Source organism: Syngnathus typhle, linkage group LG7 (assembly GCF_033458585.1).
Source record: "Syngnathus typhle isolate RoL2023-S1 ecotype Sweden linkage group LG7, RoL_Styp_1.0, whole genome shotgun sequence".
Lineage (NCBI taxonomy): Eukaryota > Metazoa > Chordata > Actinopteri > Syngnathiformes > Syngnathidae > Syngnathus > Syngnathus typhle.
This window is the reverse complement of record NC_083744.1, coordinates 2,020,584-2,046,952: the sequence shown is the minus strand read 5'-3', so window position 1 is coordinate 2,046,952 and position 26,369 is coordinate 2,020,584. Positions and strand designations below refer to the sequence as shown.

General features: G+C 45.0%; 1 long non-coding RNA gene across 1 annotated transcript; it reads right to left on the bottom strand.

The window, feature by feature from the left end:
• Positions 1 to 41: 41 nt before the first annotated feature.
• LOC133157624 (uncharacterized) lies at positions 42 to 26,369 on the bottom strand. The gene is made up of 2 exons (XR_009715052.1): positions 19,124 to 26,369; positions 42 to 839 (listed from the first exon to the last, which is right to left on the bottom strand). It is a non-coding gene; the product is annotated as an uncharacterized LOC133157624 (long non-coding RNA).

Genomic DNA, 26,369 nt, shown 5'->3' with positions numbered 1-26,369 from the left:
AGTTTGTGCTTGCCAAAGAAGGAATTTGACTCTGGTTGATCTCAGCCTCTGTACAACATTTAAGTGACTGCCAACATTCAGGTAACTAACAACATTTAAGTGGCAAGAGCAGGATGTTATTGCACAGTGATGTCTCTGAGTAGTGTGAGTTCATCAGAGCGACAGCCTGGGAGAAAAAGCTGTGTCTGTGTCTGCTGGTTTTGGCGTACAGCACTCTGTAACGCCGTCCGGAGGGGAGTAGTTTGAACAGACTGACCTGGGTGAGAAGGGTCTGGAGAGATGTTACTTGCACGTTTTCTGGTCCTGGACAGGTACAAGTCTTGGACAGATGGGAGCTTGGTCCCGATTATCTTTTCCGTAGAACTGATTGTCCTTTGCAGTATGTGCTTGTCTTGTTTGGTGGCCAATCCAAACCTGAAGGTGATGGAGGTGCAGAGGATAGACTGGATGATGGCAGTGTAAAACATCTTCAGCAGCTGTGGCAGATTGAACTTCCTGAGCTGTCTCAGAAAGTACAACCTCTGTTGGGCCTTCTTCCTGACAGAGTCTATGTGGGCGGCCTATTTCAGGTCCCGGGAGATTGTGGATCCCAGGAACTTGAAGGTGTCTAGTGGGAATATCATTACTGAGTATGGTGAGGGGTGGAAGTGGCGAAGGGTCCTTCTTGAAGTCCACTGTCATCTCCACGGTTTTGAGCGGGTTCAGCTCCAGGTGGTTTTGGCTGCACCAGTGGACCAGCTACTCCACCTCCTGTCTGTATGCTGTCTCGTCACCGTCCCGGATCAGTCCGATGAGAATGGTGTCGTCCGCATACTTCAGGAGCTTCACAGAAGAGTCGCCTGAGGAGAAATCGTTGGTGTAGAAGAGCAGAGGTGGGCAATTCCGGTCCTCGAGGCCCAGTTCCCTGCATGTTTTCTATGTCACCCTGTTGCAACACACCTGATTCAAAGGGTCATATAATTAGCAAGGTCTGCAGAAGCTGGATGACAATACTGATCATTTGAATTAGGTGTGTTGCAGCAAGGAGACCTAAAAACACGTAGGACACCGGCTCTCGAGGACTGGAATTACCACCCCTGGTGTAGAGAGAGAAGAGCAGTAGGGAGAGTACACACCCCTGAGTGTGATGGTGATGTGGCACAAAAGGTGTAACAGATGCGCCATGCGTGGTGATGTGACAAAATCCAAAGGAAAACAAGTGTCGGGTTGAGTTCCAGACAATTTGTCAAGTAGAAATACCGAATTTAACCACTACAGTTCACCAGACCTGAGTTCAACAAGGACAATTTAGTTACACATAGTCTCACAAATTTAATCTCCAAATATATTCTGCTTGCTTACAATCGGCCATCATGCATTACTGATGATCATATACTCAGTAACTGCTTCACATATGATTTTGAAAAGTTTTGTAAACCCATGACCATAAATTCACGTTATGGATAATGTGTCGGGACTCGTCACTGTTGGTGCGTAAAAAGGCGGTGACGTGTATGGTTATTGTAAAACGGTAATGCAGTATAAACTCTAGGTAATCAGTCTGAATTATGGGTGATTTATGTATTAAACAGTCTAAGTTAAAGCCTCTGATTGCGACTCACTTTAAGGTAACTAGGATAGAGGTCAACAGACACATGGTGATGAATTTTCATAGCCTCGTAGTGGAATTTTACCAGTATCACGTAAGGAACTATAACCCTGTCCGCGTGACTACCAAAGAAAGAGTGGGCAATTGAGGATGTGTTGACCGAAGACAATTTTTTTCCTTCTTCAACCTTTGTCTAAGATGCCAGTCAATTGGAAGATTCTAATGGACATACCGTTTTTTTCCATGTATAATGCGCGAAATTTAACTAATTTATTGTGCTAAAATCTGGGGTGCGCATTATACATGGGTACCATTTTTAAAAAAGATTTTTTTTTTTAAATTTTTTTTTTTTTTTTTTTTTAAGAAAATCATGGTACAACAAAACCAACAACAGGACTGACCGACAAAGACGTGGAACAAAAAGACAGGGTGACATTACCAAAGACAGGAACAGAAACCAAACAGACATCATGACAGTAACACATGCAATGATCCGACGGTGAGCGAGGGGCAGACAGGACTTAAATACAAAACACGTTACATTGATTGAGGTGACACAGGAAGGGAGGGGCGACGCGAACAGAAACTATGGCAACCTAGACACGTAGCAAAACTGGGGACGAGACATGACAAATCTCCCTCGAAATAAAACTTGAAATCACCTTTCTGCTTGTTTGCCATCAATCGCGCATCGCATTCAGCCATCCTGCCCAACACACTTAGTCAGTAAAATTCATAATTGACAACACATCGTTTGATGCGATGGTGCAATCCTTGATGCTGTGTTATTGTCAAATATTGTTTGTTTTTTAATCTCCATCGCGGACCGGACGTCATACGAAGGCAGTATCACTGCGCATGCGCACTATGGATCCCGTGCGCAGAACGGATGCGCAAGACACGTCAGCTATATAAAGAGCGAGAGTTGTTTTCTTCCTATTAGTTTCAATTCACAGTTTAATTAGCAGTTTCAATCAGCAAATAACAAAATGCGTATTACAGGTAATATTTTATTTCACAACACTTTGCCTTGTTCCTTTCGTCTCTGCTGTTCACTTCAAACACGCTCCATACGACCGCAATGCTCTCGTATCAGACGCTTGCTCGATCACCTGCTCGTTTGCTGTCACAATGTACCCTACACAAATCCGAAACATTTGTTGCGGCTCCGAGTCACGACGAGGGGCAAGTTTTGGTTTCCAAGGGTGTTTTTATTCCTCTTCAACGTCTCTCCCATACAGAGCCGCCTTTTTCACGTCCGCACTGATCGCGGTGGTGCCTTTACGGGCAGTCGGAGAAATCAACGGCAACAAAAAAAATTACATCCAGCCTAGTTAAGACCATACCAAAGACTATAAAAATGGGACCCATTGCCTCCCTGCGTGTGTGAAGATCATTGGGACTTAAAAAATAAATAAATAAATAAATAAATAAATAAAATAAAATAAAAAAAATTGGGTGCGTATTATACATGGGTACAGGCTTTTTTCCAGCATCAACATGCCATTTTTAGGGTGCGTATTATACATGGGGGCGCATTATACACGGAAAAAAACGGTACTCAAATAATTTTGACTAAAGACAGACAAAAAAAAAGAACACTCTTGTAACATAGATCAACTTGATCACTCAACCATCCACCTAAAACACTTCAGTATTTTTACGTTTCATTTTTTTGAAAACCTGAAATTGCAATCCTAACAGGATTGTTGTCAAATTTTTGAGTAAAGGACATATTAGGGAGTTCAATTGGAAACTGTTTTTCCTGTGCCTAGCCACTTTGGAACGGAATGTTCTGCTTTATAGTAAGTGAGTAGAACCGTTTCAGTTGCTTGCCATCTTGTAATGGCCATCATAGTATTGTTGGGTTTTTGTATTTCAAGTACGTATTGGTTTACTATTGGCTGCCATTGTAATCTTCATGAGAGGATTTATCTCAGCTGGCATTGTAATACTACAATTCTATATAGTTATTTCCCATTCAATCATTCTTGTTATCATTATTAAGGTATTTTCCCGCATCTGGAACTACGCTGTTGAAGGCACGTGCACTCATAGGAGACAGGTGAGGTAGTGTCTCACCTTGCCACCAGGGGCGGTAAAGGGCTCAACATGGTTTCCTTAGCTGTCACCGTAAGTTGTTAAAAAATGAATAATATAATAAAACATAATATAACATCTGTCCGGCGGTCTATGCTTTTAATGCAATTTTGGTGTGTTTCCTATACATTTGGATCATTTTCAAAGTCAAAATAGCTGTATTTCTTGTTCAAATAACGGGAGACGAGAATCATGAAGGCTGAGGCAGTGACAGGTAGTGTCTCTCACGGTGTGCGTGTGAGAGTGTGCACCACTCACACGCTGTACTGAGCACGTGCAAACGGCGCGTGCTACAAAGTCAGCGGGAAAATACAAGCCTTGAGGCAGCCAGTACTTTTGCCTCAAAGATGGGGCGATAGTGAGCCTGCGGCTAATAGTTCCCGACACGAGTAAATGCGAGAGTAAATTAAGAAGAAAAAAAAGAAAAGAAAATCAACCAGCAACATTCGGTGCTAACGTGTTGCTATTTGGCTTTATTTTCACTGACAGTGGAGGATATAATCTCGAAAATAAGAAATTTTTCAAAACTTGACTTTCAGTCAAAGCAAGAAACCATAAGTAAGGGAAGACCAACGCCAGATTTGCGAGGGTTAATTCAAACTACGGGCCTCCCGGGACGGACTACAACACGTTCGTTTCAAAAAGATTGGTACTCTAAAAAAGACTGGCTTTGTGGTTGTGCTGCCAAAAATCGACTTTATTGCTTTCCCTGTCATCGAGATCTTCGTCCAGAAGGACAGGAGAATGGACTTCATTTACAAGTAAAGGTAAGAATACTGCAGTGGTGTGTTTAAATGTACAGTGGTGTGTTTAAAATGTTATTAAATTTAATCAAGAATGGGATAACAACCATGTATGCATGCAAATCTGACTTGTGAGTAAGTGCCTCACCAACCCCAAACCTCACCGCACGTCACTGTGCTGTTGACTAGGCCTATTGCGAGTCAGCTTCCTAAGATTAGCTTCTATGTCGGCTGCTCTGCCCCAGGAACTCACATTACCGTGGCTGGATTTTTAAGCGTAATATTTCGGATAATGAAGTCACCTATGACCAAAGTGCGAGCGCCAGTAGACCGAGATGACTTTGGACGGCTATGCGTCTTACCTGGCTCATTGCGATTAGCAAGCCGCTTGGGGCTAATGCTAACTGGGCTAGCGGGCTGACTACAGTCCGCCACATCTACTGTTATCGTACTATTCTGCTCTAGCTGGCGGACACGTCCCTCTAGCAGGGACAACCTCTCTAAGAGAAGGGTGCAGTTGGTGCACGAAGCCGTACAAACCTCTTGATCCACAGCCATACTTTGTGTCCGATGATCGACGGTAGGCAAACCGCCACGAAGCCTCCGCTGAGAGCCGAAAAGTGACGTGGTCGAAAAAATATTACTGTCACCTCCCCAGCTTGAACCAGCCAATCTTCCAGCCAAAACATACCGTATTTTTCGGACTAAAAGTCGCTCCAGAATATCGGTTGAATTAGCCATAGTAAAATGTACAATAACGTGAAAAAAAAAACATATATAAGTCGCTCCGGAGTATAAGTCGCATTTTGGGGGAAATTTATTCGACAAAATCCAACACCAAGAACAGACATGAACGAGCAACAACAGGCTAAACGATAGGTATGCTAACGTGACATAAACACAAACGAAGAGCTGAGAACGGGCCTGACGTAACATTCAGAGTTATTCAAATAACTATTACATAAATAACACGTTTATAAAACCATCTGTGTCACTCCAATTCATTAAATCCATCGATCATCCTTTATGTCAACAATGCGCGCCTCTGACGGCGGTTGCACTTCAAAATATTCCACAGGCCCATACAACGATATATTTGATTTATATATCAAATAACTATTATATAAGCAATAATATTATCAAAACATCTGTCATTCCAAATCATTAAATCCATCGATTAAATTCCTCATCCTTTATCAACCCCGCCGTGCGAGCGCCCGGACGTCAGGCTCATCGTTATTTCACAGATCTAATATATAACTATATTATAGCGTTAACAAAGTACAAGGAAAGACGTGGGTTTGGTAAACGGCTCTTTATTTAACAAAACAAGAGTTCACCGAGCCAACAACTACTGAACTGTAATGATAAAAACATATACAAGTTGCTATACGAAATAAAATACATCAAATCACTATAACATGAATAGTTCACCGCCACACGGCCCCAAGCACCGGTGTGGACTTCCAGGCGTGTGGCGGCGTGGACTTCCATCCCCGGAGGTGGCACTTCCAGCCATGGAGGTGGAAGAGAGCTCCATAGAATAGGACCGGGCGTGCGTAAAAGCCATGTCCGAGCCCCATCCACCGTCCGCGGACAGCCACCTGGGCGAGCGCCGGCCCCCGACTTCAATCCACAGAGGTGAAAGAGAGCGCCGTAGGACCGGGCGTGCGCAAAACCCATAATAGTTTTTCAAACCTTCTGTCTCACTCCAAATCATTAGATCCTTCAAACTCTTCGTCCTCTGTGTCACTTACAAACAAATGATGCCGGTCATCCCGTGATCAGATCTTTGTCCTTTATGTAAACAACCGCCGCGCCGCTGACTTCACTTGAAATTCAAATTACAGTAACCCCTTGCTACATCTCGGTTTGTTTATCGCAGTTTCGCTTTTTTATTTTTTTTATTTTGAAAATGTGTGAAAAAAATCACATAAGTCGCTCCTCAGCAATGTTCCCTCTAATTTTTCATGTATCTGGGCATACACACAAGCTCCCTGAGCAAACTGAGGACTACTGTGAGCAACATCAGATATGCACGCTGTTAGAAAAATGTATATATATGTTATCATGCGTTCTCTATTCAATGGTTTACCGCAATATTACTGCAATATATGCTTGCTGTTTGACCTTGCTGTTTTTATGATGTAGCACAGAAGAGAAAGGTTACGGCTGGGTCAGGAGAGAGGTTACAGCTGGGTCAGACAGGACACAGCTGACAACTCAGCAGAAAGAAGACATCTACCGAGACAGTTCCTTTTTAACAAAGAACATTTTGAGAAACAACATGCCTCATCGCTGTCTTGCACCCCCAATGAACCTGCAAGTGGATTATGTTGGAATGTATGTAACCAGTAATAAATAACCTAGCTAGATTAGTTTTATGCTTATGTTGGTGCGTATCCAGTAATAAATAACCTAGCTTGTCCCATCCTACACAATGTCGTAAAACATCCCCTGCTATGTTTTGACGAAGAGATCAAGGGCTTTCTCTTCTGTATCCAGTCAACTCAAACTCCTCTTCCCACATGTTCTTATCAGTATGTAACACCTTGTGATTTTTTGCTTGCAAGGCAAAGCCCACGTGCTTTCCCCCTTCCCTTTAGGGGCTTTTGTCTCAAGTTGTGGGTAGGGCAAATCCAAATACAAAGAGCGGGAGTGCATAGAGATATTTAGTGTAGTGAGATGGTTGTAAGCGATCTGTACTGCACTCCTCGCGAGAAAAGATTTAATATTCTGTCTCACTTGTGGTTTGTTTGCTGTTGCTATTCTCTTAACTTGTTTTATTCAGTCAGCAAATTAAACCTGACAGAAATTGGGGGCTCGTCCGGGATCTCGACACACCTGATGGGTCCAGCGGACTCTTCGACGCAGGCGAAAAGCCTCGGCCGAGGTAAACAAAAGCCCTTTGACGGGACTGTCTCGATCAGTCCGGCTGGACACCGGGAGGGTTGACGAGATCATCCGAGGAAGACAACCAGCCGTGAGCTATATTGATTCTACTAAAAAGGAATGAATGAGCGGTGACAAGAGGTCACTTAAAACGAGCAGTGACAAGAGGTCACTTAAAACCTTGAGAATTCTAGACCCTATCAAGTGCAATTAGAAACAGTTAAATTCCGCTGGGGCGTTGTGGAGCCCCCTAACTTACAGGTTAGTTAAATTCCGCAGTGGGAGGGCGGACTCCTCTGTTTTTCTAATAAAGTACAGTCAAATAGGAGCAGTTAAATTCCGCAGGGGCGTTGTGGAGCCACCTAACTTACAGGTTAGTTAAATTCCGCAGTGGGAGGGCGGACTCCTCTGTTATTCCTAAAAAACGCGCGTGGTGTGTGTGTACGGTTTGACTGAGAGTGATCTCATTTGAGCGCTCCTCTATATGAACACACAGGATTGTAAACAGTGGCTTTGTGTGGGTGCAGAGGCAAGAACTCTCCGCTCCCTTCGGGAAGGTGAAAGCAAACTTACCACACATCAAATTTTTAACCACTGTCCTGTGAATAAAGTTGGTTTTAGGACACTGTAGGTGCCATTCAAACTACCAACTCCAAAATTTAGAAAAATAAACCATGGGAAACTTAAATAGTAAGCAAAAGTCTCTACCCCGACATGAACTAAAATGCAAGGATTGGAAATTAATGGAATGGGTCGACCCAGAAAATGTAAAATATCTTGACAAATCAAAGTCAAAAAGTCAAAGTCTGCTTTATTGTCAATCTCTTCACATGCCAAGACACACAAAGAAAGGGGCTGCTTTTGTGGAGGAGGAGGGGCCTTCAGCGGGCAAGTGCTGTTCTGAGCGTCGAAGCGAGCAAAGAAGCGATTGAGATCGTTGAGCAGACGGATGTTGCCCTCACAGCTCTGCGGCGCAGGCTTGTAGTCCGTGATGGTCTGAATGCCCTGCCAAAGGCTCCGTGCGTCCTTGCTGTCCTTGAAGTGGGCGGTAATCCTGCAAGAGAACGCCCTTTTCGCCTCCTTGATGCCCCGGGACAGGTCGGCCCTCGCTGCCCTCAAGCCAGCCTCATCCCCCGCTCTGAAGGCTTTGTCCCTGGCCCTCAGCAGCCCGAGGACAGCCCCTGTCAGCCATGGCTTCCTGTTAGCCCGAGTGACGATGGATTTCGAGTGAGTCACATCATCAATGCACTTCGTGATGTAAGAGGAAACAGAGTCAGTATACTCCTCAATGCCTGTCCGATCGTCGCAAGTGGCAGCCCACCTAAACATGTCCCAGTCAGTAGTGCCAAAGCAGTCACGAAACGCATCAGAGGCACCCTCAGGCCACACCCGTACCCGCTTGCGAACCGGCCTGGATGCTCTCACCATTTGTCTGTATGCGGGCAAAACCATAACAGTGATATGGTCAGAGTCCAAGATGGGGTAGGGGGGCGGCTTTGAAAGCTCCTATATGTGAAGAGTAGACCAGGTGCAGGAAGCTGTCGCCACGTGTTGGAAAATTAACATGCTGGTGAAGCCTCGGAAAAACAGACTTCAGGTTAGCATGATTAAAATCCCCAGCGAAGATGGGGAAACCGTCAGGGTGCGCCGTCTGTTGTTCAGTGACAGCCTGGTACAGTTCACTAAGAGCCGCAACCCTGTCGCCTTCGATGTTGGAAGGCGGGATGTATACCGCGACTAGCAGAATCGCGGTAAATTCCCTTGGCAGGTAAAAAGGACGGCACTTAATGATCACAAACTCCGCCAGTGGCGAGCAGTGCTTGCATACCACCACAGAGTCCTGGCACCATTCGTCACGGATGTAGACGCATATTCCACCTCCTCGCGATTTTCCCCCTTTTACAATGGCCCGGTCTGCCCGATAGCACGCTAGCCGCTCCAGATGTACAGCAGAGTCCGGAATGTTGACAGTCAACCAAGTCTCAGTGAACGCGAGCACACAGCAGTTACGCACTGTCTGGTTCGTAGATCTCAGCAGGCGAACGTAATCCATTTTGTTGTCCAGCGGTCGAACATTCGCCAGAAGAATGGAAGGCACGGCCGGGCGAGCTGGGATGGCCGCCAGCCTGGCCCGGACGCCTCCGCGCTTGCCCCTCTTCAGCCTCCTCACACACCGCTTCCGACGCTCCCTAACCGGACCTAATGGATAACCGATTACAACTTGGATGGTCAGCTGAGCTCAAAATCATTAAACGACCTCAAGCAATCAATTAAAGCCAAGTGTGGCGCGAATAAAAAGAATAAAGACGGGTATCATTTAATAGTACAATGGGAATTGGAAGCTGAGAAAAGAAAATGTGGACAAATGAAAGAAAAATTGAAGAATAAGGGAAGTGAAGAAAATCCAAAGAGAGCTTGTTGTTGCATAGGCAGGAAGATGATGAAACGACATCAGTGCGGCCTCGCTTGAGGGCCGTGGCTGACGGTGTGATAAATGAAGATGAAAAGGATGATCAAATTACAAAGAAAGGTGTTGTGGGACGCCAAAGCGAACCATACTTTCCGGCTTTGTACCCCAAATTGTCAAGCGCAGATGATCCTCCAAAGTACCGTTTTTTTCCGTGTATAATGCGCCCCCATGTATAATACGCACCATAAAAATGGCATGATGCTGGAAAAAAGCCTGTACCCATGTATAACACGCACCCAATTTTTTTTATTTTATTTTATATATATTTTTTTAAGTCCCAATGATCGTCACACTCGCAGGGAGGCAATGGGTCCAATTTTTATAGTCTTTGGTATGGTCTTAACTAGGCTGGATGTAATTTTTTTTGTTGGCGTTGATTTCTCCAACTGCCCATAAACGCACCACCGCGCTCCGTGCGCGCACGGGAAAGACGCGTGCGGACATGAAAAAGGCGGCTCTGTATGGGAGAGACGTTGAAGAGGAATAAAAACACCCTTGGAAACCAAAACTTGCCCCTCGTCGTGACTCGGAGCCGCAACAAATGTTTCGGATTTGTGTAGCGTACATTGTGACAGACAGCAAACGAGCAGGTGATCGAGCAAGCCTTGTATGATACCAGAGCATTGTGTTCGTATGGAGCGTGTTTGAAGTGAACACCAGAGACGAAAGGAACAAGGCAAAGTGTTGTGAAATAAAATATTACCTGTAATACGCATTTTGTTATTTGCTGATTGAAACTGCTAATTAAACTGTGAATTGAAACTAATAGGAAGAAAACAACTCTCGCTCTTTATATAGCTGACGTGTCTTGCGCATCCGTTCTGCGCATGGGATCCATAGTGCGCATGCGCAGTGATGCTGCCTCCGTATGACGTCCGGTCCGCGATGGAGATTAAAAAACAAACAATATTTGACAATAACACACCATCAAGGATTGCACCATCGCATCAAACGATGTGTCGTCAATTATGAATTTTACTGACTGTGTTGGGCAGGATGGCTGAATGCGATGCGCGATTGACAACAAACAAGAAGAAAGGTGATTTCAAGTTTTATTTCGAGGGAGATTTGTCATGTCTCGTCCCCAGTTTTGCTACGTGTCTAGGTTGCCATAGTTTCTGTTCGCGTCGCCCCTCCCTTCCTGTGTCACCTCAATCAATGTAACGTGTTTTGTATTTAAGTCCTGTCTGCCCCTCGCTCACCGTCGGATCATTGCATGTGTTACTGTCATGATGTCTGTTTGGTTTCTGTTCCTGTCTTTGGTAATGTCACTCTGTCTTTTTGTTCCACGTCTTTGTCGGTCAGTCCTGTTGTTGGTTTTGTTGTACCATGATTTTCTTAAAAAAATAATAATAATAATTAAAAAAAAAAAAAATTTAAAAAATGGTACCCATGTATAATGCGCACCCCAGATTTTAGGACAATAAATTAGTTAAATTTCGCGCATTATACATGGAAAAAAACGGTATAGTGATTCTGCTCATGCCATGCTAACGCGGAGCCGCGTGAAGTCAGAAACTTCCTCTCCCTCGGCTCCCGCGGCAAGCTGCAACCCAAGCTACATGGGAGCGGAAGTAGCTGACGCCTACCCAATGATTCAAGTAGCAAATCCTCATGATGACGGTGGACCCACAATTTTAGTATACAGAACATGGACACAAGCTGATGTAAAATCAGCTACAGAGGGAATAGCATTGCCTTCTGAAGACGTTGAACAATACTGCACCGACATAATACAACTCATTGCTTCCTATAACTTGAGAGGTGATGAGGTTCAGCAGGTTTTTATGGCAACCTTGACCAAAGATTGGGCCAGTGTCAAGGGCGGGTGGAATCCTTTTGATGACCAAGGCCGTCCATTAGAATATAATGGGGTGCCATTGAAAACTCAAATTGACCAACTACTGGGTAGGATCAAAATGAAATTTCAACGTAGAGCAAATTATACAGATATTGGCCGAACCAAACAAAAAGAGGATGAGTTGTTTGAAGATTATAGACACAGATTGGAGAAGGTGTTCAAAGACAATAGTGGTTTGGAGCCTGGTCTATAACCAACAGCTCAAAAATGCTCTACATGCAAATTCACGGCCAGCAATCCAGAGCTGGGTTGCTAAACACATGATTACTTTCCCAACCTCTACATTGCCACAATTTATTGATCATGCTATACACGCTGAAAAAGTTGTCAATTTTAAATAAGGGAAAAGAAAAAGGGAAAGTGGCCACCATCTTTTTTGCAAATGATAATTCATCTGACGTGTTTTATCAAAACAGAACCTTCGAACCCCGCCAGAGGGGGCGCGGTCGTGAGAATTTCCGTGGCAGAGGCAGAGGAGGGTATAATCGTGGTGCTCTCAATTATGACCCAAACGGCTAGCCCGCCCAGGGTCAGTCAAAGCAATATGGCTCCCGACTTCCTATTTGTTGGTCATGTGGGAAAGAGGGCCATATTGCAAAAGACTGTCCGAATTCCCATAAGGGTCAGGCTAATCCTCCCTTATGACTAACCGATGGTCAACAGAAAATTGAAAAGACTGTCCTGACGACAGCTCCCCCTGCTGATGTAGATTTGAACATTCAGGACTTGAACAATGTAGAAAAACCTGTGATAACTTTGATGGTAAATGGGACTCCCATAACGTTTTTGTGTGACTCAGGCGCGTGTGTCGCGACATACCTGCGGATGTGCGAAAAGGAGGAAAGACTTTCTGGGTGAAAGCAGCAAATGGTTTGACAACCCCAGTACCCCAGTCTCGTCCAGTCTGGATACGGGACCCAGAAGGGGGAAGTTGTTGCATTCCCATTTTGCTGATGCCCAATTGCCCTATTAATTTGCTGGGAAGAGATGCTCTCACTGCACTTAGTCTTTCCCTTGTGCCCCTTAATGACAAAATCGTTGTAAAAAGGCGACACTAATTACAGATTTTTGGCCAGTTTCATTGCTATTATTTCTATTCATTGGATTTGACTGATGCAGAAGTTGTGCAGTTTGGAACCCCTCTTCTAGCCCAAGCAGGCACCCTTTTGCGCTGCCCTGAACAGGCGATGGACCCAACCAACCTGCACGTAACCATGTGGCATAAAGACACGCCTGGTCCTGATCACAACTACGAAAACATGCTTGAGGCTGTTACGCCTGCCTCCTTGAGGACATCTTTCCTCTTGCATGATGGTGAAAGCCGTGCCTGTGTAGTCATAAAGCCGGCTTCCTCTGAGATACAGAAATTGCACATGTCTCCCACTCCGCTCCACATCTCATTATTTCGGCCTTTCACGGCCACATGGCAAAGTTTGGGATTTATGACCAGAGATGCATTGGCGCCTTCTGATTGGACTCAAGTTGGACCTGACTCCTTTTATTGTCCTTCTACCAAGTTTTTTAAACAAAACATGAACCAGGTCCTGTCATTTATTAGTGGAGTTCACGTTGACTCCTGTTCTGAGAAAGCATCCTCATTTTGAAATGTTGTGCTGTCGTCAGATGACGAGCAAATCCTCGCTGAGATTCTAAGTGAACTTTGGTCGACAGGTCCTTCTGACGTAGGTTTGGTGAAAGGAGCACTTCCTGTTGTTATTAGACCTAAAACTGAATACTGCCCTTGTGTGAGACAGTACCCATTGAAACCCGATGCCTTGCAGGGTATTGCACCTGTTATTTCAGATTTATTAAGGGCAAGTGTCATCATTCCTTGCAATACTCCAATTTTCCCTGTAAAAAAGGCACCACCTTCTGTCGGGTGGAGATTGGTGCAAGATTTGCAAGCAGTGAACAATGCTGTCATTCAAAGAGCACCTTGTGTCCCTGACCCGCATACCTTGTTGAATTTGTTAACACCTGAGGCGAAGATATTTTCAGTAATTGACATTAGCAATGCCTTTTTCTCTGTCCCTATTGCAGAAGAAAGTTAGTTTTGGTTTGGTTTCACATATGCTGGTTTGAGGTACGCCTTTATCCGGTTGCCCCAGGGGTACTGTGAAAGCCCAACAATTTACTCACAGGTGATGGCAGCCAGCATGGCAAAATTTGTCCCACCAATGGGGAGTCAGATTTTGCTCTATGTTGATGCCATTTTGGTAGCGTCCCCTGATTATGCCTCTTGTCAGACAGACACACTTGCAGTGCTGCATCACTTGGCAAAAGAAGGCCACAAAGTCAGCAAAAATAAGCTCCAGTTGTGGTCCACTGAAATTAAATATTTAGGCCACAATCTGAGTTCCCAAGGTCGGTTGAAAGTAGAAAGACCTCTATTTTACAAGCTCCTAAACCACTCACAAAGAAACAAACAGAACACACAGAAACAACAACAGAAGCGTGGCTCAAAGTTTCGACCTATTGCCTTTAATTCTTCTAAATTGGATAGTGTTGCTTGTGCTCTCCCACCATGCGTGAGGGCCGTGGTGGCAGCCTCCATGGCTGTGGAAAGCAGTGCTAGTGTTGTGCTATTTCATCCTTTGACGCTGAAGGTTCCCCATGCGGTCTCGGCTCTTTTCTGCAAACAAATATGACCTTTTTGTCGCCTGCACGTCATCTGTCATGCATGGCTACGTTGCTTTCTCAGCCGCATTTGACCGTTGAAAGGTGCACGACACTCATCCTGCTACTCTTATTCCCCTTCCTGACGATGGTGAATTCCATGATTGTGTCGATGCTGCTCAACAAGTTGCAAAGGCTCGACCCGATCTGGAAGATACACGTTTACCTGACAGTCATGTGGTTTTCGTTGATGGGTCGTCTAAGAAAAGTGAACTTGGCGTGACCCTTTCTGGGATGCCATTGTCACTGCTAATGAGGTTTTAAAGGCTATCAAACTGCCATCCCATATGTCGGCACAGGCCGCTGAACTCATTGCTCTCACTGAGGCTTGCAAAATGTTTGCTAACAAATCCGTCACTATTTGGACTGATAGCCAGTATGCTTTTGCTACGGTGCACGTTTTTGCTCAACAATGGAGCAACCGTGGCATGATAACTTCTACGGGCAAGCCCGTCACCCATTCTACATTGCTGCCTCAACTTTTGGACACTGTCCAATTGCCCACTAGGGTGGCAGTCTGCAAATGTGCTGCTCACACTACCAGGACTGATCCTGTTTCACTTGGTAATGCTTTTTCTGATAGGTCTGCCTAAGCTGCCGCAGAAGGCCTGCTCCATGTCCTCTCGTCTTCCACTGATTATGGTTCAATGTCACACATTACCTCTGACGTGCTGCTTGACATGCAGTCTCAGAGCCCCTCTCAGGAGCGGCTCTCTTGGGAGAGGCGAGGTGCAGTAAAAAACAACAATGGCCTTTTTGTGTGACCTCTGGGCAAGCCAGTTTTGCCTTGGAACTTGTTTAAGTGGGCTGCTATTTCGAGTCATGGGGTCACCCATGTCTCGATGGGGGGTATGGTAAAACAAGTTGAAACTATTTATACAGCATACGGATTTGCGGGGTTTTCACAGCAATTTTGTAGAGCATGTTTGATCTGTGCTAAACATAATCCACAAGGTAATTTAAGACCTCGGAGAGGGGAGTTCCCGACTCCATTATATCCGTTTCAGACAATACATATGGATTATATCCAATTAAATAAAAGCGAAGGAAAAGAATATTGTCTGGTCATAATAAATGTGTTTTCTAAATGGGTAGAAAATTTTCCTACCAAACATGCTGATGCACTCACAGTGGCAAAAGCCTTATGCAAAGATATCATTCCAAGATATGGTTTTCCAGAAACAATTTATAGTGACAATGGTCAACATTTTGTTAATCAGGTAGTACAAAACATTGGGAGAATGTTCCACATAAATCTAAACAAATTTGCTCGTACCACCCGCAATCGGCAGGTCTTGTTGAGAGATTTAACGGAACTATAAAAAACAGGCTAAAGAAATGGAAGAAACCAAACGGCCATGGACTCAGTGTTTAGACTTGGTCAAAATGTACATTAATATAACAAGTACAACGGGGCTAACTCCCTACAAAATCATTTTTGGAAGACCTTATAGGCTTCCTCAGTTTAAAAACACATGGGAAATCCCTGAAGAAGCCACATTAGCTGATTACATGAGGGAAATGCTAGAACAGGGGTCACACATGTTCACACATCCGGCCCACGGGACCGTTTAATCCGGCCCGCCAACCCTGAATAAATTGTATTATTACTTTTTTTTTGGTCATTTTGCCTGCAATGACTGCGTTTCCCCAGTAGATGGAGAACCATTTACTGCGCATTTACTATCGGAAGCCGTGTCAGAAAGCTCGGGGCACACTCACAGGTGCGTGTACGTACACAGTAGTACGGACATGGCGCACTCGCGCTCTATTTGTATCAGTCCCGAATTTAGAGCGCGGGCTGTGACGACAGCATTCTTGTAATTCGCGCGCTAAGCTTTCAGATACAGTTTTACGCTAAAGCCACCCACAAACCTTCCCCTGGAATCCTTCTATTAAAATGAGTCGCCCAAGGAAAAGCAAGGTGGACACAGTGCCGAGTGTTTAAAAAAGAGTGGCCAATTTGGCTCGACGTACGCGACGTGACATTCAGCCACATCAACATCAACCCGTCACAGATCGAGGTAAACGGACCAACACCTCGGATCTCTCCTAAGAATTGCCACAAATTTTACTCCAGACTATGACGCACTAGCAAAAAAGGGAGACCAACAACACTGTTCCCACTGAAAATGAAGGGGAGGCTATCAAGTTTGTTGTAAAAAAATGCATTTTGAATATGATTTGTACACATAGCAGGGATTGGAATTAAGGACCATTCTCATTTTCAAACAATGCAGGATGCTCAAGGACATTGATGCACCACCTGTTTGTGACTAATCTTAACAGGTAAAGTTCTTAAGGCTTACTTTAAGGAAGTGTTTCCCGTTTCCTCACCTCTGTTACCAGGTGAGTTAAAACTCTGCTCTGATTTTCAGATACCCCTCACCGTGTTGCCGTTTTGATTACTATATTTGGATGTATGCTTTCACCGATTCTTCAAGATGATATATTTGGTCAGAATGTTTGCCGTTTGATGTGATCTCATAAGATAAACATCTTTCATTAATCTGACCTGCAGGCACTGAAGTGATGGAGACTGTTATTCATAATAACAGTGTCGTATTTTATGAGAATCACTGATAGCAGTTTTTTAGTGATTTTTGTTTTTTTAATGCTGTTAATAAATGCATTTGTTTTCAAAAAACTTGTTTGGAATATCCATGCTTTACTACCTACTAAAGGCCAAAATCTTTTATGCAATGACCTTTACAGGTCGCTTATATTACTTCACACAAACACTACGTCCATCTGCTCCTGGTTCGGCCCTCCGGTCTAAATTTAGAACCCAGTTCGGCCCGCGAGTCAAAAAGTTGGCCCACCCCTGTGCTAGAACGTCAAAAGAACCAGACCAGTAACACTGATGATAAACCCATCTCTCCGCAGGAAGACCCCAAAGTGGTACTGGCATTCACCCAAATGGGAAGGTCCCTTTTTGGTATTGCTCACAACGCCAAATGCTTTAAAAATAGCTGAACGCAACACGTGGATTCATTTATCTCATTGTAAAAAGGTGATCTCCACAGACCCAACCTAAGTAAGGAAGGTGAGCAAAGACTGGTAATAGTGCCTGATCCTGCTGCCAAGATCCAGGGTTGACACGAAAGCTACCGGAAGCTATTTCAAGACACCGACCTGAAGCTCAGGGCGTTGACTCTGAGGAGATCTAAAAACAAAAGTTAAGATTAAAAACGAGAATGAAGATGTTATTGTATAAATGTTTTGAGAAAGTGCGGGCCTGCGCCTTCTGGATGACTGTTCTCACGTGTGCTGCTGTAGTGGCATGGGTTGTGTGCTATGAGCTTCTAGCCTCTTTTCATTAGAAACACAATAACCTGGCTAGCACTCATACTACCCAGTATAGTTCATGGGATGAGACTGCTAGACGTAAGCGTGACACCCAATCCCCTTTTGATCATGTTGTCTGCACACCGAACGTCATCCACGCTCCGACTTGCGTACCGTGGCTTTTGTCTTGGACTTACAATAACTTATTAATGTTCACTGTGGCTCCTAATACATCTTCCACTATTACCTTACCTATGAAGAGTTTAAAGGGTTTTCAAAATGGGCACCCCACTACTGGGGACAAATGGCTCGGATATTGGTGGTATTTAACTGGTCACCCAGTTAGCACTGACTGGAGCACCCTTGTCACCACACAAGCGTTAGAATATTGGCCCTCTGGATCCAGTGAAGAGGCTGTGTTTTTTGCTAAGCGAGTAACTTCAAAAAACCAAGGCACAAGCCTTTTGACCTTTGCACTCCCTGATGGCCAAATTCGGCCTCCAAATGCCACTTTGTTTAACACTTCCCGTTGGGGGTTGTCAAACGTGCACTTTTTATCGAAGTGCCTCCGGCTCCCCAGTAACGGGTTCAATAAGCCGGGGCGGAGGGACTCGTCCGTAGCTGACCCATCCATCCATCCATTTTCTGTACCGCTTAGTCCCCACTGGGGTCGCGGGCGTGCTGGAGCCTATCCCAGCCGTCATCGGGCAGTAGGCGGGGGACACCCTGAACCGGTTGCCAGCCAATCGCAGGGCACACAGAGACAAACAACCATTTGCACTCACACCTAGGGACAATTTGGAGTGTTCAATCGGCCTACCAAGCATGTTTTTGGGATGTGGGAGGAAACCGGAGTGCCCGGAGAAAACCCACGCGGGCCCGGGGAGAACATGCAAACTCCACACAGGGAGGGCCGGAGGTGGAATCGAACCCGCACCCTCCTAACTGTGAGGCGGACGTGCTACCCAAGTGCGCCACCGAGTCGCCCCCCGTAGCTGACCACCCGAGTTAAATTAATTCTACCAGAATCAATGTAATTTCTATACGACGCCAACCCCTTTCAAGTCATCCGACGCGCAAGCCGAGTAACTCAATTCGAGACAAGTCGCCGGTATGACCGCGCCGTAATGATGGCTCCCTCCTGTTGTTTGATGCTGGTATTACGTTACGGATATTTTTTAGATGCCTTTGTTAAGACCTCAAGGATTCGTTAATTCACTAGAGCGCCCTCGCCCTAGCTGAGCTCAAGATAACTACTTCGAACCAGATCTGACAATTCCTGATGTTAAGGATTAAAGCTGTCTTCACTTTAAAAAGAATTGAACGGATTTAAAGAATGACTATGATAGGGAAATAAAGACATTTTAAAGTTGTAATTACCGCATATACAACCATGCTCGACATAGTTAATACGAAATAATCGATACCGAATTAAGGCTCAAGAAGAGATTTAATGAATAAGCAAGAAAAAGAATTGCAAGTCGAAAAAACAAAATAAGACTCACCCAGACAGAACAAGAGAGGAGACTAAAGGTCTAAAATCCTATTTGGTTGAACAAGTCGAGTGATCGGCTCTCCTTTGTTCCAAAATCCGAATTCTGTTTAAAAAAGAGGAAAGGTCTGGCCATGAGGAGAAAGTAAAAGTGGCAACTTCCCCTTTCCGCCAGGATCTGCTCTCTCCTCTGCTTTCCTCAAAGCTTAAAATTTGACAAAGTCCAATTCGAAGATTCTGGAAATTCATCTTAGTAGTTTTTGGTTCAATCTCAAAAAGAATGCAAAATCCATCTTCGTTCTTTTACTCCGGGCAGCGTCACGGCCATCGCCCTGACTAGGAAGAAGCGCGCCCGCTCTGTGTCCGGGCAACCTATCTATAGGCTTCTGGTATTACCTCATTGGAATGACATCATCAGGTACGTCAGGTGGCCTCCCTGGAAGTTTCTAGAAGTTTCGAGAATGTTCCTTAGCTGATGCCTGTCCAGGCCGGCTAGAAACCACTGGTTGTCTTGGCAACCTTGCTTCAAGCAGCAATCACCGGAAACAGGTGTTTCCTGTTTTGCTCGCTCTTTACTTCTAGTATCAGCCCTTAAGTCTCCTCTCAACTTAATGCCTTCAGGTATGGATGGAACACCAATGTTAAATACAGGTTGGACAAAACATTGCAACATGAATCACATATATCTTGTCTAATAAAGATCAATCTCAACACATAATAATACTTAACACAATAATGGGTTCTTCCAACCTAAACACATATATTGATATTGCTCAAGCTGTTGCATCTTAAAATTATGGCATAGCAGATTCATATTCCAAAATTGTGCGTATCTACGTGTTTGAACAGGTCGTGTCCTCCCAATTGCTAACTATTTAATTTGTTAGATTTGTTCATTTCCATCAGGTCACCCCTATGTCAAGCTTTAACACCATCTCCTGGTGAAATTTTGAACTACTACATGTTTTGGGATAGCCAATGTGCCTGGGCCAAATTCACTACCTAATTTTACACCATCTCGTACCTCCATGTCACTTGACAACCCCTCCTTGAATTTCGGGACAGGCAACATACCCCCCCCACCACAGTTGGGAGCCACTTTGGCATCTCGTCCTCGGAAAAAAAATAAAAATAAAAAATAAAATTATATGTCCACAACTTCTCCAGCAGAGGAATCAGGGAGTAGTTTGTCGGGCGGGCTGAGGCAGCCCTATCCTGCAAGCCCCTCCCGGGTCCGAAGCAAGCGCTCCACGCGGTCCTGAATGAACAGGCCGCCGTGACGGACGCTGATGTCGTCGTCGCTGCCGTTGCCATTGTTGTCGATGTGGTCGTTGACGTCGACGCCCCCCTCGGTGATGGCTCGAAGAAGAAGCCGTCACCGGACCAATGTCCGAGGCAAGGTCCTCCGCACCGAAGGGAGGGTCACACAGCCACGACAGGAGCAGCATCGGGTCCCTCTACTCGGGTGTAGAAGTCTTTGGACACAGGACGATGAGCCAGGCTAACAGCCACACACCGGCCACACCGCCAGTGGGACGTGAAGCATTGTGAACCGTCCAGGTGGCCCTAAGCCATGTGAACCAGAGGCCAAATGGTGCGACAGGATATCACTCTGTCTCAAAACGAGGACAACCCATGGTCTCGGTGGGCCGTGGGACGTCTTGGGTTGCGTTGCTGAAGTCATCAGGTCAGAGTAGCCACCCCATCTAAGGCGCTCCACTCAGCCTGCTCTCCTTGCTTGACATTAGGGGCAAGCCATTTAAAGACGGCAGGGATGTGGGAAAGCCACAGCTCACCACAACCTTCCGACCGTCTAGGCAAATTTCGACAGATTCAATCGACATCAAAACACGTACTTGTCTGAAACACATAGACGCACAAGTTTAGAACATAGAACAGTCAATCCCTCCGCATGGCAGAGGGACTGGCCAGCAGGTGTTTCGCTCACATTTGCTTCCAAAATAAAACACAAAAATAAAATGGAAGTTGCTATTACAAAACCTTTCTACATTATACTTTGACACTCTCTGACAAATGCTTTCCTAAACATGCTTTTTGGAGCCCTGTTAAAAAGACGCTTACAATTTGAAAAGGAGGAAGTTATCATTACTAACTCCTTCAAAATTATAAAATCAGGACTTATTCTATCTAATTCTTTTTGACACTCTCCAATGCCTTCCTAGACAGGCTTTTTGGAGCCCTGTTAAGAAGACGTTTACAATTTAAAAAAGGGGAGGAAGTTGGGGCCGGGGATTCAAATTCCTCCAGTATTTCCCTTTTTGTTTTTTGCTTTCTTCTGTCAATAATTGCTGAATTTAGTCTTGGGTAACGGGACACTAGGCATTGCTGTACCATTGTGCTTGACTCTCCCCATCCTGGAAGAGAGACTTCTTCGAACAAATTTATCCTCCACTTACATTTGCAAATCAAATATAATGTAAGATTAGCAAAGTTGGCCGGTGCGTTAAAACTACCAAATTTACCTGTCTAAATTTGCACCATTCTATATCACCGTTGCTGAGGAGTTACCCCATCAACTCAACATCGCTGGGACAGTAAGCCTACACACTCACTGGTCACCTATTTATCTTGCAAAACATCTGGAGACCCGGGGCCGCAGAGGCTCCGGGAGTCGCCAAAGGTCAGTCCACGTCACGTGTCTTGCCTCCGAAGCACCGATGTCGTCTTCCTCCTGAAGGCTGGGTCTTTACTTCAGACTCCTTCCACTTGACAACGATGCTCACAAATGCTCACACGGTGTTTCGTCGTCCCTGTTCCAATAAAAAGAGTCACATCGCCTAGGGACACAGCCCCGTGTGGCTCTTCTCAGCAGGTCCAGGGCCCGACCGGCCATTCTTCCGTTCTGTTTTCTTCGTATGATAACCGCACCTTTGCATGCGGCCAAACACACCAAGGCGGGGACAGCTAAGTTGTCAGCTGTAATCTGGTTCTTTTGGTTACATCCTAGCTCGAATCGGGTCAGCTGGCAAATGTTTCAACTGCTCACCCTCTGGATTTTATTCCTCAAGCGTCTTGATCACGCTCACGATTCCTGTTGGCGTCGGCTCTTCTCACAGCTTCCAGCCCTTCATGTCTTGACAAGGAGTCCACAAGCACACCTCTTGTGCTGTCAACTCACATGGGTCCAGCGACATACTGGCCCCCATGGCACAGTGCTTGAAAGTCAATCTGTCTGTTCGCTGTCCTCTGCGACCTGTGCTGTACCTGTTACACAGTTCATGCAAGGCAGCACGAATTGCAATTTTGGAAATCCAGAGCTCCAGCTTCTCCAACGCCTTTCCGTGTAGGCACGGCTCTTCCGTGCCCTATGGCTTCATGTACGGCCGTTACCACATTCTTCACGGACTCACATATGGGACCACTTTCCGCGAGGGGTCTTGTCCCATTTCTCAACTCCTACAACTATAATTATCCTTTCTTGGACGTTTCGATGAACCTTCATTCTTCCAGCAGGCCCCCTCTTAGGGCCCATCCGGTCTTCCTTTTACACCCCCATAGTCATGTTCTTCCCAAATGTCCAGAACGTCTATGAGGGCTTCTTCACCATAACGGCTGTTGGTTATGACTCTCACGCTCCCTGCGTGTCTGTTCACAACCTCCAACAGTCTTTCCAACACTGTGGGAGCAATTTCTCTTGCCTGTGCGTCACCGGGCGTTCTTCCCCAACGTCGGTAACCCCTCTTAGGGATGAAGCCCCAATGAGCTTTCAGGTCTCCATCCTTTCTTGATCCGTCTCTTTTCGCAGTGTCTGCTTCTGCGGGCCTGTGTGCAACTCGTTTCCTTTTGACATCTCATCAGTCTTGTGTGTGTTTGTGTGCTGGACACATGCATATAGCTTTCTTTTTGTGGCAATTGGACTGCCGCCACAACATTTTTTGCTGGCAAATCTTCTTCAGTCACTTTTTAATAATCTCCTGATTGTTCACAGCAAAAATGTTTACAATTTTGAAGAAAGAAAAAAAAAGAAAACTTCAAAAATGTTCATCTTCTTCTAAGTCAGCCAGCCTCAGAGGTCTTACTCAAGGCTGTCGACAGTTCCCTTTTTCGAGACAGCTGTTTCCTCTTTTTCCTCTCTCAAAGATTCTGATAACTCACTTCCCCCAAAAGTGAATAAAATGGATTAAAAAAAAAAAAAAACGGCTGCCAATAGATTAATCAAAATTCTTGCTGCCTCAACTTTATATAACCTAATCTCTCTTATTTTCCTGTGCAAAAACTTGCGGTGCAAACCAGACAAACTACAGTCCAGCTTATTCTTCAGTGCACCATTATAGCCAATTTCGTCTTACAACACAACACCGACAGACAACATAGAAACAACCAAGCAACGCAGCGCAAATGTCATTCTCTCCCCGCTTCAAACACCCTGTGGGAAACACACTGTCGCTTTAAAACTCTCCCCGAGCACACTCAGCCCCCACCGGGCGAACGGCCTGCTCTGCTCTTCCTCTTTAGCTTTTTCCTTTTTTTCTTCATTCTCTAAAACTCCTTCCTCAAAAAGCGCACACACTACACAGTGAGGCGCCGCTCCCATGCCAGCTCTATGTATTTAGCAAACTCTGGAGGCCAGCTTCACTTCACAAGCCGCCTACAAAAATAGTTGTAGGTTCGAGCTGTCTCCTTTCGAAGCCTTTCCGTGTGCACTTGGAATAGGGACGATACAGCTCTTAGTTACTCAACGGCGCCTTTTGCGTCGCCTCTACTCAGAACACCAATTCGAGAACTCCCGCCTCGCTAATTGATGCTCTCAACGGCGGGATGCACTTTCTGCGTTTCAATGTACTGCCACGCAAGAAACGTGCCCATGTACCGGCCCCTCTAGCTTTCGCAAGTTCTGCCGAATACTCTGCGAACAAAACTCATCCTTATAGCAACGTGCTAAGGGGTAACGGTCACCGTTCACTATGACACAAAACAGTTCTAATCCTCTCGTGCTTTAAAAGGCTCTTTTCTAGGAAACTCTATTCCTTAAAGAAACTGTTTTTATGTCACTCAAGGCCGTTCTGACATTTGTTTGTATCAGTGAGCGGAATTATGACAGTTCCTAGGAAGAAAAAACTGAAAAAACTCCACACAGGTTCGTTTTGGAGCTGCGAGCAAACATCTATTAATAAATCTTAACTCACAACCCCCCTCAACTCGTTGGGCGCCAAAATGTCAAACGTGCACTTTTTATCGAAGTGCCTCCGGCTCCCCAGTAACGGGTTCAATAAGCCGGGGCGGAGGGACTCGTCCGTAGCTGACCACCCGAGTTAAATTAATTCTACCAGAATCAATGTAATTTCTATACGACGCCAACCCCTTTCAAGTCATCCGACGCGCAAGCCGAGTAACTCAATTCGAGACAAGTCGCCGGTATGACCGCGCCGTAATGATGGCTCCCTCCTGTTGTTTGATGCTGGTATTACGTTATGGATATTTTTTAGATGCCTTTGTTAAGACCTCAAGGATTCGTTAATTCACTAGAGCGCCCTCGCCCTAGCTGAGCTCAAGATAACTACTTCGAACCAGATCTGACAATTCCTGATGTTAAGGATTAAAGCTGTCTTCACTTTAAAAAGAATTGAACGGATTTAAAGAATGACTATGATAGGGAAATAAAGACATTTTAAAGTTGTAATTACCGCATATACAACCATGCTCGACATAGTTAATACGAAATAATCGATACCGAATTAAGGCTCAAGAAGAGATTTAATGAATAAGCAAGAAAAAGAATTGCAAGTCGAAAAAACAAAATAACATGACTCACCCAGACAGAACAAGAGAGGAGACTAAAGGTCTAAAATCCTATTTGGTTGAACAAGTCGAGTGATCGGCTCTCCTTTGTTCCAAAATCCGAATTCTGTTTAAAAAAGAGGAAAGGTCTGGCCATGAGGAGAAAGTAAAAGTGGCAACTTCCCCTTTCCGCCAGGATCTGCTCTCTCCTCTGCTTTCCTCAAAGCTTAAAATTTGACAAAGTCCAATTCGAAGATTCTGGAAATTCATCTTAGTAGATTTTGGTTCAATCTCAAAAAGAATGCAAAATCCATCTTCGTTCTTTTACTCCGGGCAGCGTCACGGCCATCGCCCTGACTAGGAAGAAGCGCGCCCGCTCTGTGTCCGGGCAACCTATTTATAGGCTTCTGGTATTACCTCATTGGAATGACATCATCAGGTACGTCAGGTGGCCTCCCTGGAAGTTTCTAGAAGTTTCGAGAATGTTCCTTAGCTGATGCCTGTCCAGGCCGGCTAGAAACCACTGGTTGTCTTGGCAACCTTGCTTCAAGCAGCAATCACCGGAAACAGGTGTTTCCTGTTTTGCTCGCTCTTTACTTCTAGTATCAGCCCTTAAGTCTCCTCTCAACTTAATGCCTTCAGGTATGGATGGAACACCAATGTTAAATACAGGTTGGACAAAACATTGCAACATGAATCACATATATCTTGTCTAATAAAGATCAATCTCAACACATAATAATACTTAACACAATAATGGGTTCTTCCAACCTAAACACATATATTGATATTGCTCAAGCTGTTGCATCTTAAAATTATGGCATAGCAGATTCATATTCCAAAATTGTGCGTATCTACGTGTTTGAACAGGTCGTGTCCTCCCAATTGCTAACTATTTAATTTGTTAGATTTGTTCATTTCCATCAGGTCACCCCTATGTCAAGCTTTAACACCATCTCCTGGTGAAATTTTGAACTACTACATGTTTTGGGATAGCCAATGTGCCTGGGCCAAATTCACTACCTAATTTTACACCATCTCGTACCTCCATGTCACTTGACAGGGTTTCAGTTGTGGGCTTGGTCCTCCAGTGTTGATCCTCATTTCCCTGTCGTAATCTGCATTAACAAAACTATGTCAGTGGCTGACCGTCCCGGTATGAATAATTATACTACAACAGCTGGAGTGAAGATCACGAGTGTGCTCCTCACTGATATAGATAGCCATTTCGTGGCCTCCACAGGAATAAGTGGTCAGACTAACAACTGGCTCCTTCTGACTGAACAAGCCGCGAAGATGCCTAACACCAGTTGCGTCGTGTGTATGGGACCAAGACCCCTTTTAAAAATTATACCTGCAAACGTTGTTCCGAAGTGTGCTGTTGTTTTAATGTTGAACTCATCCATACCACCTACTCATGATTGTTTTATATGGGATAGGATTTATCCTGTTTCTTCCATGACGAAAAATAAACCCCTTTTCTCTGCCACTGTAGCTAAGGGTAATCTCACGTGCATCAA